The sequence below is a fragment of the Diabrotica virgifera genome, chromosome 10 (assembly GCF_917563875.1).
Source record: "Diabrotica virgifera virgifera chromosome 10, PGI_DIABVI_V3a".
Classification (NCBI taxonomy): domain Eukaryota; kingdom Metazoa; phylum Arthropoda; class Insecta; order Coleoptera; family Chrysomelidae; genus Diabrotica; species Diabrotica virgifera.
The window spans coordinates 99,513,811-99,532,055 of record NC_065452.1 but is presented as its reverse complement, the minus strand read 5'-3'; the positions used below and the strand labels follow the sequence as shown (position 1 = coordinate 99,532,055).

The window sequence follows — 18,245 nt, the reverse complement described above, 5'->3', positions numbered from 1 at the left end:
AGAATGACAAATTAGATGTCAGTTCTTTGCATTGTCTTATACGGACTAGTTTATTTCATGAAATAAATAAATAATTGCCCAATTAACGGAAATACAACAAATCGAAGCATTCAAATTATAGTTGGATATGGGAATAAAACCAGAACACAACAAGAAGTATGTAATTTATTTAATATAAATTATCTAATAAAATAACACTGAATACTAAGTCCATTCAAAGGTTTCTTCTTCTTCTTTAAGTACCGTTCTCAAATTTTAGGCGTGGGTAGCTTCCATAACTATTTGCCGATATCGTTCTCAATCTTGAGAAGCATGTAATAATTGATCTGCTGATGAGCCAGTCCATTGACGAAGGTTTCGGAGCCATGAATATTTCTTCCGACCAATTCCTCTTTTTCCGTCGATATTAAAGTTTTCTCTTTTTTATCATCTTAATTAAGTCACCTTCGCCTTGACCTACACTGTTTAAGACTTGTCTGTTTGAAATGCGTTGAACCCAAGAATCTTCTGAGTATTCTACGGTAGAATGCTCAGGTATCGTAGAAGTCAAAGGGTTAGCAAATTAATTTAAATATCTGGGAACGTGGCTTCTTGAAGACTGGGCATCGGAGTGGGAAGTAAAATGTCACATTGAGCAAGCACGACAAGCTTTCGTAAAATTCAGGAAGATACTGACTTGTTCAGAGTTTGATCTTCAACTGAGACTAAGATTTACTAAGTGCTACGTGTGGTCGGCTGGACACTCAAAACATGCTACGTTTGAGGCTGGACACTCAAAACGAGTGATATAAAGAGAATAGAAGCTTTCGAAATGTGGCTTTATCGCCGTATCCTAAATATATCATGGACAGCGAAAGTCACAATTGTAGATATCTTTAAAAGAGTCAACCAAAAACGCCAACTGTTCGCAATCATCAAGAAAAGGAAAACGGTGTGTCTGGGTCACATCATGCGAAATGGAAAATACCAGTTCCCCCAAGTTGTAATCAAGGGTAAAATTGAAGGCAAGAGAGGAATATGACGCAAGAAAATGTCCTGGCTACGAAATATAAGGTAATGGACAGGGATAACGACATACAATCTCTGACACATATTACAAAACCAGAGAGTTAATGCAAAATGCGATCGCTAACATCCATTAGTGGATTTGCATCTGAAGAAGAAGAAGAAGTAAATATCTTAAATTAATTAAATGCAAATTAACATACATTTACAAAAGGTTCAAAAGAGGCACAAAAGGTATTTACCGTGTACTAAAAAAGAGAAATATCATCCGTATAAAATTTGTAATGTCCCGGACACCAATGAGGATATTCCAAATCGCCGAATGCAGTTTTACGAAATAATGTAGATAATATTTATGTAATTACAATTTACATGGAACAGTAAATTGCCAAAACTGCAGATATTGGATCCTCCCCCAAGATCTCAAGATCTTACACCACTTAATTTTTTCCTATGGGCTTACTTAAAATCAAAAGTATATATACCAATCCATTTAAAAAATTTAATTAAATTGGAAATTCGTAACATAACTATAACATAACCAGATAATATAACGTAACATAACATAACCAAATCTGCAAAGAAACATAAGTTGTGGATGAGAGCAGACATACTAGAATTAATGGATGAAAGACGTAAATGAGGAATAATGCAGAAAAATACAAAGAGGTTGATAAGAACATACAGCAAGGAATAAAGAAGGCCAAAGAATCATGGATTGAAGAACAATGTGTAGAAATGGAAAACTATGAAAGAAAGTATGACATATTCAATGTACATAAAAACGTAAAAGAAATTACAGGAACCCAAAGAAGACATCAAATAAGTTTGCTTAAGAACAGAGACGGAAATATTATTATAGCTTTAACAGAGAAAATTCATAGATGGAGTGAATAATAAGATAATTGTTTAAGGACAACATAAATAACATAGTCCAGGTAAATGGTGAAACGGGACCTGAAATCCTAAAATAAGAAGTAGAAATGGCACTTAGAAATTCCAAAACTGGAAAGGCAAATGGATCTGATGAAATTTCTGCTGAATTGCTAAAGCTCTTGAATGACGAATTAATAGGTATAATATTGCACTTATTTAACACAGTATACAATACTGGTATTATACCTCAAGAGTGGCTGTTGTCTGCACTGCTTACACTGCCAAAGAAATCCAATGCAAAGGAATATTCAGAACATCGAACAATATCTTTAAATCTACTAAAGATATTTCTAAAAATCATACACAACCGACTTTATCAAAAGTTAGAGTCAGATATGAATAATACACAGATGGGGTTCAGAAAAGGACTAGGTACTCGAGAAGCTCTCTTCGGTTTGAATATTCTTACACAAAGATGCCTAGACGTTAATCAAGAAGTACATGCATGTTTTATCGATTTTAACAAAGCGTTTGACAGAGTACGCCACGATAAGCTAAGAGTCATTCTTGAAAGAAAATACATAGATAATAAAGATCGGCGAATAATTCTTAATTTATATTGGAATCAGAAAGCTAACATCAAAATAGAAAATGAGACATCACAAGCAATAGAAATACGTAGAGTAGTATGATAGGGATGCATTTTGTCACCACTCCTATTTAATGTATATAGTGAAAGCATCTGCCAGGATGCCCTTTTGCAAGCAAACGAAGGAGTCGTAACCAATGGAGAGGTTGTAAATAATATTCGATACGCGGACGACACTGTACTAGTTGCAAGAACAGTAGAAAAATTACAACGATTACTTACAAACATAAATATTGCTTGCAACAATTATGGCATAAACATCAATATAAAAAACCAAGTATATGGTGTTCGGTAAAAACATGGCACAACCAGCACATATTTTAGTATAAACGGCATTAAAATTGAAAAAGTATCAACTTACAAATATTTGGGAACTTTAGTAAACGAAACTGGAGACCAAAACAACGAAATAAAAGACATGTCGAAATTGCCAGGACCACCTTCAAAAAGATGAGAAAATTCTTCTGCAATAGAGATATAAGCATACCTCTACGATTAAGAATGCTAAGAGGCTACGTATTTACACGCTTTTATACGGTTTAGAGGTCTGGACTCTCAAACACAATAACATAAAAAATATTGAAATTTTCGAGATGTGGCGCTACCGTCGAATGCTGAAGATAAGTTGGATTGAAAGAGTCACAAACATTGAAGTAATACGAAGGAAATTAAAAGACCCAGAAATTCTGTTAACGATAAAACGAAGAAAACTCGAATATTTGGGTTACCTGATGAGAGGACATAAATACGCATTACTTCAAAATAGAATGCAAGGAAAAATAGAAGGAAGGCGGAATCCAGGTCGTAGAAGAATGTCATGGTTGCGGAAATTGAGAGAGTGGTTTGGCTGCACCACTAGTGAACTTTTTAGGCCAGCTGTAAACAAGGTCAGGGTAGTCTTGATGATTTCCAATCTCCGATAGGAGTGGCACAAGAAGAAGAAAAACATAACTCCATAAATGATATATAACGTTTAAGAAGAGTGTAGACTTCTATTCAGTTACTGCTAAGAAGCAGGTGGGAGGCAGTTCAAACATTTAATTTAACACAAAACAAATTTTAATTATGAAAAAACAAAATAGTGGATGTGTGAGTTATTCGTAAGGGGATTTTTCCACATTCTCTATTTCATTTGTTTAAATTTTAATTAGTTAAATAAACATTTTTTTCTGTTTTCTATCAGCAATAAAATGTATTTTGTGTTAAACAAATTACATACATCATCATCATCATGCAACATCTTCTGTCCACTGCTGGACATAGGTCTCTACCATTTTTCGCCACTGTCCACGATTCTGTGCGTCTTGTTGCTATTTCCTGGATATTGGTTTAATGTCGTCCATCCAGCGTGTTGGTGGTCGTCCTCTGCTGCGTTTGTTTTCTCTTGGGCGCCAGTCAATTAGTTTTCTGATCCATCTTGAGCCTTTATTCTCGCTATGTGAGCTGCCCAATTTCATATCAGCTATCAGTGATACCTGTTCTTTTCCTTAGGTCTTGGTTCCTTATTTTGCCTTTTTTGTCACGCCGAGAATCGATCTTTTCATGCGCCTGTGTGCCACTCGCATTTTTAGTGCTGTTGTTTTTGTGAGCGTGAGAGTTTCTGCTCCGTATGTCATAACAGAAAGAACGCATTGATCAAATGTCTTCCGTTTCATAGCTATCGGGATGTTGCTCTTAAAGATGTCTCTTAGTGAACCATACGTTGTTCGGTGACCATACGCCGTTCAAGCAAGTGTTATTTGTCGTTGAAATGGCGTTGCTAGCTTTCCGGAGCTTCTTGACCCGGGAAGCTTGTCCAGGATCACAGATAAAGTCCAGAACGGCATCTAAGGCGACGAAGAATACTTTCGGTACGGCGAAGATGGCGGAGTTGGCAACCCTTGATTTTAGGGATAGTATAAGGTCACAAACCTAGAAGCGTCTGACCCGGAGCGGGAGGCTTCAAACAACTACTCACAATGAGCGGCTGAATTAAAAACTCACCAACCCGCCTTGCCAGCGTGGTGTTTCAAGGCAAATACCTCCCAACAAAATATCAGATTTTAAAATAAAAACGGATGACCCCAGGTGAGTACCTATAGCGAGAAATCGAAAGTCTCACACTGATTTATCAATCAGTCCTAAGGATTCTGTCCCAAAGATTCTGGGGGGGGGGGGACAAAAAATTGACGACGCGAAAGACGAAAAATCCTTTAACACCCTTTATCTGTACCTACAATGCTGTTCTTCGTTTTAAACATTAGAATCAGTATGGTTGTATATGGCAAGCGGGATTGCCATTCTGTGAATTCTCCTTTAATATTTCACAGCAGTTAGCAGCGATAATCCTCTAAAAGTATCTGCCTAATACTACCTTTCACAGCCGTTGTCATTGAGAGCGGCAACATTGTCAAGAAAATTCTCATTTAGTTTATATGGGCCCTATCCTCCGTACACTGATTCTAATGTCTGACACGCGGTATATTATCTGGGTTATTATCTGAAGAAAAAGTCACCATTGGAGTCAGTGAAGTAAGGCGACATGGAGAAAACCTGACAACACTAAAATCAGGGCACATATTTTACAGTATAGGTACCGTAAAATGGGGTTACTTTGACCGCTGCCTGGGGCGAATTTGACCGAAAACATAGAAAATATCTATTGTGATATACTTCAGCCACCCTGTATAATTTTTAATATTATTTTTAACGATTCAAATTTATAAATATCTAAGAATTCATTTGTAAATTAAAAAAAAAGAATTAATATTCCAAGGGTTGTTAAATCCACCGATATAACGAATTAAGAAAAAATGGTTTAAAAAACGGTCAAATTAACCCCACCTAAAAGAAAAATAAATTTAACAGGCAAAAAGCATATACGGTCAACTTCCCCCCAGATGGGGTAAGAACAAAGGCATTTTTTATTTTTCTTTCTAAGTCATGATTATTTTCTTGTAATTATAAATCTAAGCTACTGCAAGTAGACGCCTAAACCCATAACATACTTGCATATACAAAAATGTAGCAAAATTTAAAATATGATTTTTATAGGATTAAAGTACAAAATCGGTCAGAGTCACCCCATTTTACGGTAGTGAAACCGAATCAATCGGGGGAGTCGGCTTCTTTATACACAGAAGTCTTGCAGATGCCATAGTAATTACAAGAAGCATATCCATAAGAGTACCCTATTTAATCATAAAGCTAAACCGAAGGTATAAAATAAAGATTATTCAGATATACGCTTCAACAACAAACCATCCGGATGAGCAGATTGAAGACTTCTAGGTACGACGATATCTCAACGGCACTGACAGAAATGTCAACACACTATACGATTATATGCGGAGACTTTAAAAGATTGGTCTAAATCAGGATGAACAGGAAACAGCACTGGGTAAATTTGGATCCAAAAGCAGAAACGAGCGTGGACAAACACTCCTATAATTTCTATTACAACAAAATCTATACCAGATTTATATAGTTTCTTCTCTAAGAAAGACAACAGAAGATGGACGTGTAAAAGTCCAGATGGGAAGACCAGAAACGAGATAGACTATATATATAATCAGTGACAAAAAATATATATTCAACGATGTCACAATACTTAATAACTTTACCACAGGCAGCGATCATAGAATGGTAAGAGCCAAAGTAAAATTAGACTTAATAACAGAAAGATCAAAAATGATTAGGAAGAAAGCCAACCCAATATGGAACGACCCAATGAATTTAAATGAATACCAAGACAATATCAATAAAATCCTACAACAAAATGAATGTATGAATAATGTAAATGCCCTAAACGAAAATATCATAGAAGCTATTCGAGAGGCCCAAATAAAATGCGAAAAATAAATAAAGAAGTATCAAAAGCTATAAGGAAAGATTTAAGGAAATTTAAGAATGAAAACACCGAACTACAGAAGAGAATAAAAGTCTGAAAGTCCTGAGAAGACGGCTAAACAATGGAAAATGTGAAATGCACAAACTAAATAACAAAGAAGGAGTCCCCACATCAAATAGAGAAGAACTACTACACATATTTGAAGACTTCTATCAAAATCTATACACAAATCCAAGAGAAGACCAAACGAACTTGGAAGCCGTCACATTACGCAAATTATCAACCAGGGTTTAGAGCTCATGCCAGAGATCACACTAAGCGAAATCCAGGACGCAACGAAGAAGATGAAAAACAACAAAGCACCAGGAGCAGATGGAGTCGTAATAGAAGCTATAAAGATGGGCGGACGTGCCCTTCTCAGCCAAATAAAAATTTTGTTTAACCTTTGTCTAACAGATTGTTGCATACCGGAAACATGGAACAATGGAGTAACAATTTTACTATACAAGAAAGCAGACAGGGCGCACCTAGAAAACTATAGACCAATCAGCTTATTGAACCACATCTATAAAATGTTTACCCGAATAATTACGACAAGACTAGAAAAGAAGTTGGATTTCTACCAGCCCCGAGAACAAGCTGGCTTCCGCTCAAAATTCGGAACAAACGATCACCTACAAACAGTAAAAACCTTAATAGAAAAATCAATAGAATATAACAGATCACTGATACTTATCTTCGTATACTTTCAGAAAGCCTTCGACACTGGGGAATTAGACAGCATTATAACTGATCTGAACAATAATAGAATAGACTACCGGTTTACAAAGTTAGTACAAACATTGTACCAAAACGCCACAATGCGTGCAAATCTACATGATACCACCAGAGAAATTTATATCAAGCCAGGTGTAAGATAGGGCGACACTCTCTCACCTAAATTATTTATAACGGTCCTCGAATACGCCTTTAAAATGCTATAAAGTGACAAAATAGAGGAATAAAAATAGATGGGGAAATGCTCAATCATCTGCGTTTTGCCGACGATATAGTACTTATTACCGCAGATCTGAGTGAAGCACAACAAATGCTACAAGAATTTAAAAAATATCTTCAATAATAGGTCTAAAAATCAACTTCAGTAAGACCAAATTTATGACAAATTTATTTCCCAGCGAACACCTAGCCGTCCAAAATCAAGTGGTAGAATTGACAGAAAAGTACATACAGGGTAGCGAGAAAGTATGGAAACACGGTCATTTATCGGAAACCGCTTGAACGATTTTTATAAATTTTGGTGGGCAAAGATGTTCTAATGTGGCCGATGATATAGTGGTAATTACATTGTTGTCAGATCTTCCGTTTTTCTGGAAATCTAATGAACTTTCTTATTTTAAATGGAATACCCTGTACATTTTTTGAGTTTTGAAGTCCTTAAGAAACACTGATTATTTTTAATGTTATATTCCCTATACCTAACTGCCATAATTTCGAAATTATTGCTACATTTATTAAAAAAAAATTTAAACAAATTATAAAAAATCAATTTTTTCAGCCCGAGTAGATATTATTTTAGGTTTTTTTTATCATTGGAAACAAAAAAGGTTTGTGTAATTTTCCTCTAAAGTTAATTATTTCCTAGTTATAAACAATTTAAAACTGAAAAATATCGAAAAATGACGATTTTCAAGGTTCAAAAACACAAGTAAAAAAATCATTTTTAAAATTAGAGAGTACCTAAATTCAAGCTCAAACCTTTTTGTATCAGATCCCTATAAGAACTTTTGGCATGTTTTATTCTAAAATATTGTTTTGTTTTTTAATTTTTAATGAAGCTCATACGAGAGGACGGGCGATCGGGCATTAACAACTAAAAAATAATATTTTAAAATAGAATAAGACCAAATCACTTATCGGTATCTGATACAATAAGGTTTGAACTTAAATTTAGGCACTTCAACGTAATTTCAAAAATAATATTTTTTTATGTGTTTTTGAACCTAGAAGATCGTCATTTTTCGATTTTTTTCAGTTTTAAATTATTTATAACTCGGAAACGATTAACTTTTGAGGAAAATTACAAAAGGTCTTTTTTGTTCCTAATGATCCAAAGAACCTAAAATAATGTCAACTTGGGCCGATAAAATTGATTTTTATAATTTGTTAAAATTTTTTTTTAATACATGGAGCAATAACTCCGAAATAGTGGCATTTAGGTATAAGGAATATAATATAAAAAATAATCAGTATTTATTAAGGACTTCAAAACGCAAAAAATATACAGGGTGTTCTATTTCAAATAAGAAAGTTCTTTAGATTCCAGAAAAACGGCAGATTTGACAACAATGTAATTACCACTATAATATCGGCCGCATTAGAAAACCCCTACCCACCAAAATTTATAAAAATCGGTCAAGCGGTTTCCGAGAAATTACCGTGTTTCCATACTTTCTCGCTACCCTGTATATGTCGGTCATGAAATCACTAAGCAAGGACAATCAGACCTGTGAATTTCAACGACGAATTTCAAACAAATTACATACATCATTCAAAAATTAAATATTTTAAAATAAAAATTTTTGACCACCCTGTATAAATACTTATATTAATATTTATATTACTGAATAGTCACTAGTATGATTATGATATATATTCCAACAAAATCATAGTGTAAAAACATAACCCCGACCTGTCTTGGGATTTGTCTCCAAAACTTCCCATTCATGAGAAAATGAATTTATTCCATAAGTTTGCCCCTCACTATATATTTCTTTAGGTATGTGTAAAAATACTACAATATGATTAATACTTACTTGTATTATACATATATAAAAAACATTAAATTTGGTTATTATCACCACACCATGTGCAATTGAGTTTCGTTAAATATTTATGTATGTAGGAACGTACTACGAAGCATAGTATCGTGAGGAGTGGGGAGGTTTGAATCTAAGGAATTGATCTTCACGACTAATCAATACACCTTTTATGTAGTATTCAACGGCTTGGAAACAATTGAAGCCAATGCAGGTATAATTGGCTTAATGATATAACCCTTATAGACTAAGAGCCGGGATAGGTGAAATTTGCTAATCATTTTTTTAGGTATCATTCTTCTTCTTGTGGTGCTTTCTCCTTTATAGTCCAGTGCGCATCTGTTTTGAGATGGATGTTGAAAGGTGACTCATATTTTTTGCAGAAGTTGCTTGGAAATAACTCATATAATAATAATTGAGTTATCCTCCCACTCAAAAAGGTCCGGAATATTGTTTAAATAATCAAAGTGTCAAAAAATAAAGCAACAATTCTATTTTTGTCTTCATTTTTCATTATAACTTAAAAGTATTCATTTCCGAGAAAATATGCAATGACATAAAAGTTGCATAATTAAATTTTCTACAAGATAGGATTGGTTAAAATTTTTTAAAAATGTCACCCTGGTTGCAAAATAGCAATGATTGCGCAAAAGACCATAAAAAAATTTATTTGCTTTCGCAAAAAATATGCAATTTTTGAAAATTTTACAGGACTGAAAATAAAGCAGATAGCGAGATGATTGTTTTTACATATAGAAGAACACAGTACCTTTCATTTGCAATTTGCAAAATTAAAATCGGTTAATTAGCACGGCGTCAGGAATTATTTTAAATAAACATTAATTTTTGGTGTTACGCGCAGGACAGCGGATGCGTTTGCTCTGATTGGGCATTACAATGACCTGTCAAAAATTATCGAATATTGCGGCAGTGGACAAACAAATGTGTTGTTGTTAATAATTGTTAAGTTGGTGTTTTAGTTTTTATTGTTGTGAGAACAGAGACAAAAGGAAGTTATACTTGTAGTGACTTTTTAAATAGTTTTTAAAAGCAACAGGTACTTAAGCGTAAATATTTTATTATTGTAATGAAAAATTATATATTCTATTTGGGAAATGTAAAATGTTGAATTTAAACAATTTGAATTCCAACAAAATTTCTACCAATCTTTATCTGATATTTATATTATTTTCTGATTCTATATTTTGTTGTATTTTAATATTTTAATTCCACAAAAATCAAACGAATTTGATTAATTCAGACATTAAGCAAATATTATGATCAACTGTCAAAAACTTTAAAACGTTCAGTTCGCATGCCTAATTGGGTACATTTTAATGTTCTTGATTCACAACCTAATGTACACGGGTTCGATCCCAATGCAAATTTTTATTTTTTATCTTTTTTATACATTTGATAACCTAACTTTTTTTTTAAAGGAGCGTTATTTAAAGACCTTTCTAATGAGCTTTTATAAATTTAATTTGATTGCGTAGTTTAAAAAGCATTTTATTTGTTTAAAAGCAAAAAAAAAATTTTATTTAAAAAAATTCCTAAGGCTGTGTTACTTAACCGATTTTAATCTTGAAAATTAAAAATAAAGGTACTCTGTCCTTATACAGGCTGTTTGGTAAAGAATGGGCCATAACTTAACCTTAGATTCCTGAGATTAAAATAGGTCGACTTAAGCTAACTTACCTTAGTACAAAAGTTGATAATAACCGAAATACATGGTGTCAAAGTTAAACTTTCATTTTATTTATTTTTGAATATTTCCTGACAGGCATGGGACAACAACACGAAATTTGGTAAGTGGTGCTGGTGCTGTACACGTACACCCTACTAAATTATGTTTAACAAACGTTTCTGGCTACTACCAGAGGCGTACGACGGGGGAACGCGAATGGTTGACCCTTCCCAAATTCTACGCCACTGGCGGAATTGCTATTTTAGTGCAATTTTTTTATTCTTCGATACTTTCTATGTAAAAAACATACTCTTCATTCGTGACGATGAAGCCATTAGTTTTCGAGATATTTGAAGCTAAAAACGAAGGAACATAATACATTAATCAAAATAAGTGTGCCTTTTCATTTTTAACTTCGAATATCTCGAAAACTAATGACTATCGTTACGAATGAAGACTATATTATTTGCGTAGAAAGTATTGGAGAATCTAAAAATTATGCTAAAATAGCAGTTTCATCAGTGGCGTAGAATTTGGGATGGGTCAACCATTCACTTTCCCTGTCGTACGCCTCTGGTATTAACCACAAACGAATATTCAACATAATTTAGTAGGGTGTATGTACAGTACCTACACTTTCTGCCAAGTACCATAAGAATATGTCAAATAGTTTTATAGTACCGGGCACACATAGTTCTTTAAAGTTTTAAATAAAGAATAAATTAAATATAGTAATGAAACACAGACTTACTCACAATCATTTAATTATACTTTGACGACCGGTTTCGATCTCTACATTATTCAGATCATCTTCAGGTCGGCGTTACAAGTAGTTAAATGCTACAATTAAAGAAAACCATAGTTAGAACATTGTCTGGTTGCACAGATGCTAATAGAAAGCCAAATTTGAAAATTTTTTAAAATTTTTGAAATAAAGGTTTGCAACTGTTGACATTTCAGAAATTTGATACATACAAATGCACACCTATGAGAAACAGATACTCATAAGCATGTATAAGCACATGGATGCATGCAGTTTATGACTATTTGTTGAGAAAAGGGTAAAAACTTTAAAATATTAAAAAACTAATAAAAAATATTAATCAAAAATACATATGCTTCGAAAATTCAAAAAATAATAATAAATAGTAATATTGCTTTGATCCACTTACATGCCGATACAAGGGATGCGTTGCCAGTTCGTTGATAACATGTTTATGCGTCCAACTTATGCTAATTGGTTAGCTGGGAGAGGTACAGGGCAAACAGACATGTTACGTAGGTCAAAACATAGTAATTTTTTTTTACTACAAAATTTACTATGTTTTGACCTACGTAATATGTCTGTTTGTCCTGTACCTCTCCCAGCTAACCAATTAGCATAAGTTGGACGTATAAACATATTATCAACGAACTGGCAACGCATTCCTTGTATCGGCATGTAAGTGGATCAAAGCAATATTACTACTTATTATTATTTTTTGAATTTTGGAAGCATATGTAATTTTTATTAACATTTTTTAATAGTTTTTTAATATTTTAAAGTTTTTACCCTTTTCTCAACAAATAGTCATAAACTGCATGCATCCATGTGCTTATACATGCTTATGAGTATCTGTTTCTCATAGTTGTGCATTTGTATGTATCAAATTTCTGAAATGTCAACAGTTGCAAACCGTTATTTCAAAAAATTTTTAAAAATTTTCAAATTTGGCTTTCTATTAGCATCTGTGCAACCAGACAATGTTCTAACTCTGGTTTTCTTTAATTGTAGCATTGAACTACTTGTAACGCCGACCTGAAGATGATCTGAATAATGTAGAGATCGAAACCGGTCGTCAAAGTATAATTAAATGATTGTGAGTAAGTCTGTGTTTCATTACTACATTTAATATGGACTCACAGATGCAACCCATTCAATATTTAAAGAATAAATTATTTAAAAAAAAATACTTGTTTTTTTATAGTTGTTTTCGCTAATAATTGCTATTTTGCAACAAGGGTGATAGTTTTTAAAAATTTTAACCAATCAGTTTAACCAGTGTTATGTGGAGTGTCCAGGCGTCCGTTCCATACAGAAGTGTTCACAGAATTCATAGCAATGCAGAAAACGACGTCTAAGGCTGATGTTAATGCTACTCTTAGAAAATAAGCTTTTCATTTTGATAAGCCCTTTTTGGGCTATTCTCGCTATTCTATTCTCGCTCTTGCTTCTTATTTATAATTAAGGTGATTGTTGAACCAGCAATCAAGTTATTTGTATTGGTTTACGTATTCAAGCTGTTGGTGGTTCACATATTTATATTGAAAAGGATAAATTTTTGTTCGTTGATATTTTCATAACTTTGATTTTCGCAGTATTGATCTTAATTCCCATTTTTTCACAACTATCAGTAACCCCATTTAACAATATCTGAAGACTATGGCCCGAATCGGTCATTAGCCGTGTCATCTGCACAGCGGATGTTATTAATTTACTCTTTGACCGTTTATCCTGATTCCTTCTGAAGTGCGATAAAGCGTTCGCAACTATTACCACAAAGTAAACGGTAAACAGTATCAGTGATAGCAGACAACCCGTCTGACACGTCGTTATATTTCAATTGGCCTTGACGTGTTACCATTGGTCTTTATGATTGCTGTCTGATTCCAATAAATAGCTTCTATAATTTTAGTGCTGCACCTGTGCCATCCTGTGCTGCACCCGGCCGAATGCTTTTTCAGCATCTATAAAACAGACAAAAATGTCTGCTTGGTGATATTGGCACTTTTGTGCCAGAGTTTGAAGACAGAATATTGCTTCTCGTGTTCCCACACCTTTCCTGAAGCCAAATTGTTCTTGGCCGGTGACCTCATCACATCTTCATAAGAGTCTTAGGCACCATAAGAGCCTATAACTTAAATAGTAGAACCTAAAAGAAAACGTATGAACACTATGCTGTCACTTTTTAGTGGTGCATCAAACTTTTCACTTATGGCTGGGATAACTAAATTAAAGGGTACCCTCCGTAACTCCCAGAATTCAATTTTTTTTTCATTTCTTTAAGTTGTATGTCATTAAAATAAGAATAAGTGCAATTTTAACCCACCAACCCCTTCCCCCCCCCCCCACCGACAAAAAGTCATTTTTCGTTTTTATTTTTTTTTAGGTGGGATGCAATCAATTTTAAAATTTCAAAAAATTCACACATATAGTGGAGGCTTTTACAAAACGTGTCTATTTTTTATAGACTCATAAGTTGAGTGTACATAACCTCAAAAAAAAATTTATTTTTTTTTTGAAAAAAGCTTATAACTTTTTTTGGACATGGCTGAAAGTCGTCTGATTTTTTTTATTTTGTATATTTTATCAAGCACTGTATTTCTAATTTTTTTCGGATATTTCCGTAAGGTTCGCCACTTTCAAAAATCCAAAAAACTCTTTTTATGGGGTGTTTGGGGTTTTAACGTGTTTCCCCGTTTTTGATTGTTCTTAAGGACTCAGTTACTTCAATTCCCATATTACTTATAAAGAAACCTTAATTTGATCTATTTTTAAGTATATAAAATAGCAAAAATCCCCAAAAACCTCCTAAAAACTGTTTTTCGGATTTTTGAAGGTGGCGAACCTTACGGAAAAATCTGAAAAAATTATAAATATAGTAATTGATAAAACACATAAAATAAAAAACATCAGACCTGCAACCATCTCAAAAAAAAATTATACGACTTTTTCCAAAAAAAATATTTTTTTTTGAGGTTATGTACACTCAACCTACGGGTCTATAAAAATAGACATGTTTTGTAAAAGCCTCAACTATACGTGTGAATTTTTTAAAATCTTATAATTGATTGCATCTTATCTAAAAATAACAAAAACGAAAAATGACGTTTTTGTCGATAGGGGACGGAGGAAGGGGTTGGCGGGTTAAAATTGCACTTAGTCTTATTTTTTTAATGACGTCATAGAACTTAAAGAAATGAAAAACATTGAATTCTGGGAGTTACGGAGGTCCTTTAATTTATTTATCCCGTCCACTATCCACGCATATGCCACTAAAAAGTGACGGCATAGTGCTCATACGTTTTCTTAAAGATTTACTATTTAAGTTATATACTCTTATGCCCACAGAATAATTTCATGTTCTTAGTAGATTCATAGAACATACTTTTCAGAAAAAGTATATGCTGAGAATATGCGTAATTGCCATTACGAATGTGCAGAGCAGATGCTGAGTATATACTACATTACAGTACTCAAACGTTCTATTTATATACTTAGAATGTACTACCGCACTTCTTTCAGTATATACCAAGAATATACTTTTTAGAATATTCCAAGGAAGTGCTATAAACCTTCTATTTATATACTCAGAATATACTACTGCACGCACATCTTTTTAGTATGTGGGAAGAATATACACCCAACGATGTAAAAATACTCATGGTAAAATCAAAATGAAAACAATTTTTTTTTCTTTAATACAAATTAATTTTTAAACTTTTTTACCATACCTACAATTAAACCAATTTTGAGAAATGAATTCGTCTGGGATACCTATGTACATACATAAATTTTATTAATTATTATAAAAATAATAAGTTGATAATCTATAAGGCTAACATTATTCTTTCTATAGAAACATATTTTTTAAGGTATTTTAAAAGTACATACGTACAAGTATGCGTTAAGCACATAGTTTTACAGTATATTCGATGAAGGTATATTCCAAGAATGTACTTTTACGAATATTCTGAGATACTACGTACACGAATGTGCTCAGTATATTCGGTACGAGAATATTCTTTAAGGTTGATGCAAAGAACATGAAATTTAGAATATTTTTTATGGTACATGCTACGCTTGTACTACGCATGTACTAAAAAGAATATACTCTGTCGAATGTTGGTAGTATATGCTTTTAACATGATGCGAACATCATTGTTATGTGGGTGGTGTCTAAAATGATTGGCAAATTTCACCTATCCCGGCTCTTAGTCTATTACGCACGATACAATGTCCAGCCTAAAAAATAGATTCATTTTCATTTCAATGAAGATTAATAACATTTGATTTGATTTTGATTGACCAATGCTTTCCGAAAGAAAACAAATATAGAAGTTACAAATCTTAAATATAAAACAATTGAATATATTCAGCAGAATTAATGATCTACAGTATCAACTTTCATTCGCAAAATAAATTTTAATTTGGTTAATAAAAATACAGTATGTGTCAAAACAAATGACAATTTGACAAAATAAATTTTACTTTAGTTCATAAAAATACAGTATCTACCAAAACAAAGGACAATGAAAATTAAAGTTTTATTAAACATGACAAATTAAATAAATAAATTCGACTAATGTGAATTTTTCTGCGACAAAAAGTGTGTTCAGTGTGCTCACCATTGCGCCCAGGGAGTACCCGTAACGCTTAAAGATTACCAAGCATAAAGGTATTAGAATTATTAAGGATTTATGAGCAGTGGTCTGGAATAATTTATTATTGCTGGCGTTTCATCTACAACTGCTGAAGACATTAGCAAAGCTAATGTGGTTGCGAACGAAGACGTGGCATATCGTTCCTAACTTACTGGTGCGGACATAGATATGATCTGCCATCATTCCCGTTATACACTTCTCAATTAGTGACCCGAGCAATAGGAGATCACGTCTTCTTCTTCGTCACTCCGTCCATCCACTCCTGAATGTAGTTCCCTCCCAATTGCTTCCATCTTTGTCTAACTTGCGCCAAGCTAATGCAATGTTTGCCTTCTACCGCTCTTATGTCATCTACCCATCTTTTTTGAGGTCTTCCCATATTTCTTGTCATCCTCCTTGATCTCCATTTTAGAATTCTCCTTGTCCATCTGTTATCATCATATCTGGCTGTGACTGGCCCAGTGCCATTTCATTTTTTTTGTCATTTCTTCCACGATATCCGTGTTCTTCGTTTTACTTCTTATCTTGGAGGTTCTCAGCCTTTCTCTCAGTGATATTCCAAGAAGAATTCTTTCCATTATCATTTGTGTTGTTTCTAGGTTTTTGGTAAGGGTTACGGTCTCGAAGCCCAAGCCGTAGGAATAAACTGCTAGTAATTTTATTTCCACAAAAGTAAACACTTCTTTTGGGATGAGATTCTGGTTACTGATGTATTCGTGGTTTCTAATACTTGCAAACCAAACGAACTATGAATCCCGGGAAAGTCTAAAACTTTCACTTCACTACCTGTCTATTCATCAAGGTAAAAATTCCATAAAATTCTTGGTCCCTATACTCAGATAGGACTAAACTAATATGGAATCAAAATGAGAGACATCTTATATTTCCATTTATTCAGAGAGGATCATAAACCCCTTACGTACGTTTCAACTTAAATAAACGTTTCTGGCTACTACCAGAGGCGTACGACGGGGAACGTGAATGGTTGACCCTTCCCAAATTCTACGCCACTGGCGGAATTGCTATTTTAGTGCAATTTTTTGATTCTCCAATACTTTCTATGTAAAAAATGTGCTCTTCATTCATAACGATAGAGCCATTAGTTTTCGAGATATTTGAAGCTAAAAACGAAGGAGCGTAATACACTAATCAAAATAAGTTCGCCTTTTCATTTTTAACTTCAAATATCTCGAAAACTAATGACTTTATCGTTACGAATAAAGAGTATATTATTTGCATAGAAAGTATTGCAGAATCTAAAAATTATGCTAAAATAGCAGTTTCATCAGTGGCGTAGAATTTGGGAACGGTCAACCATTCACTTTCCCCTGTCGTACGCCTCTGGTAGTAGCCAGAAACGATTATTTAACATAATTTAGTAGGGTTTACAGTGCCTACACTTTCTGCCAAGTATCACACGGATATGTCAAATTATTTTAAAGTATTAATTTTTTTAAATAATTTATTCTTTATTTAAAATTTTAAGAATTATTGTGTGCCCGGTACTATAAACCTATTTGACATATCCTTATGGTACTTGGCATAAAGTGTAGGTACTGTACACCCTACTAAATTATGTTAAATAATCGTTTCTGGTTAATACCAGAGGCGTACGACAGGGGAAAATGAATGGTTGACCCTTCCCAAATTCTACGCCACTGACGAAACTGCTATTTTAGCATAATTTTTAGATTCTCCAATACTTTCTATGCAAATAATATACTCTTCATTCGTAACGATAGTCATTAGTTTTCGAGATATTTGAAGTTAAAAATGAAAAGGCACACTTATTTTGATTAATGTATTATGCTCACTTGTTTGTAGCGTCAAATATCTCGAAAACTAATGGCTTTATCGTTACGAATGAAGAGTATGTTATTTACATAGAAAGTATCGGAAATCAAAAAATTGTACTAAAATAGAAATTCCGCCAGTGGCGTAGAATTTGGGAAGGGTCAA

General features: G+C 33.5%; 1 protein-coding gene across 4 annotated transcripts in view; it reads right to left on the bottom strand.

The window, feature by feature from the left end:
• Positions 1-18,245, bottom strand: part of LOC114333928 (protein rolling stone) — a 328,655-nt gene that overhangs the window by 106,948 nt on the left and 203,462 nt on the right. Inside the window, exon 1 of one of the 4 annotated variants that reach the window (XM_028283928.2) lies at positions 9,173-9,327. The exons of the other annotated variants lie outside the window; for them this stretch is intronic. The gene's annotated coding sequence lies outside the window, so the exon portion shown is untranslated. Of the gene's footprint in view, positions 1-9,172; positions 9,328-18,245 lie in introns of those variants that run through there. 4 annotated transcript variants of the gene reach the window in all.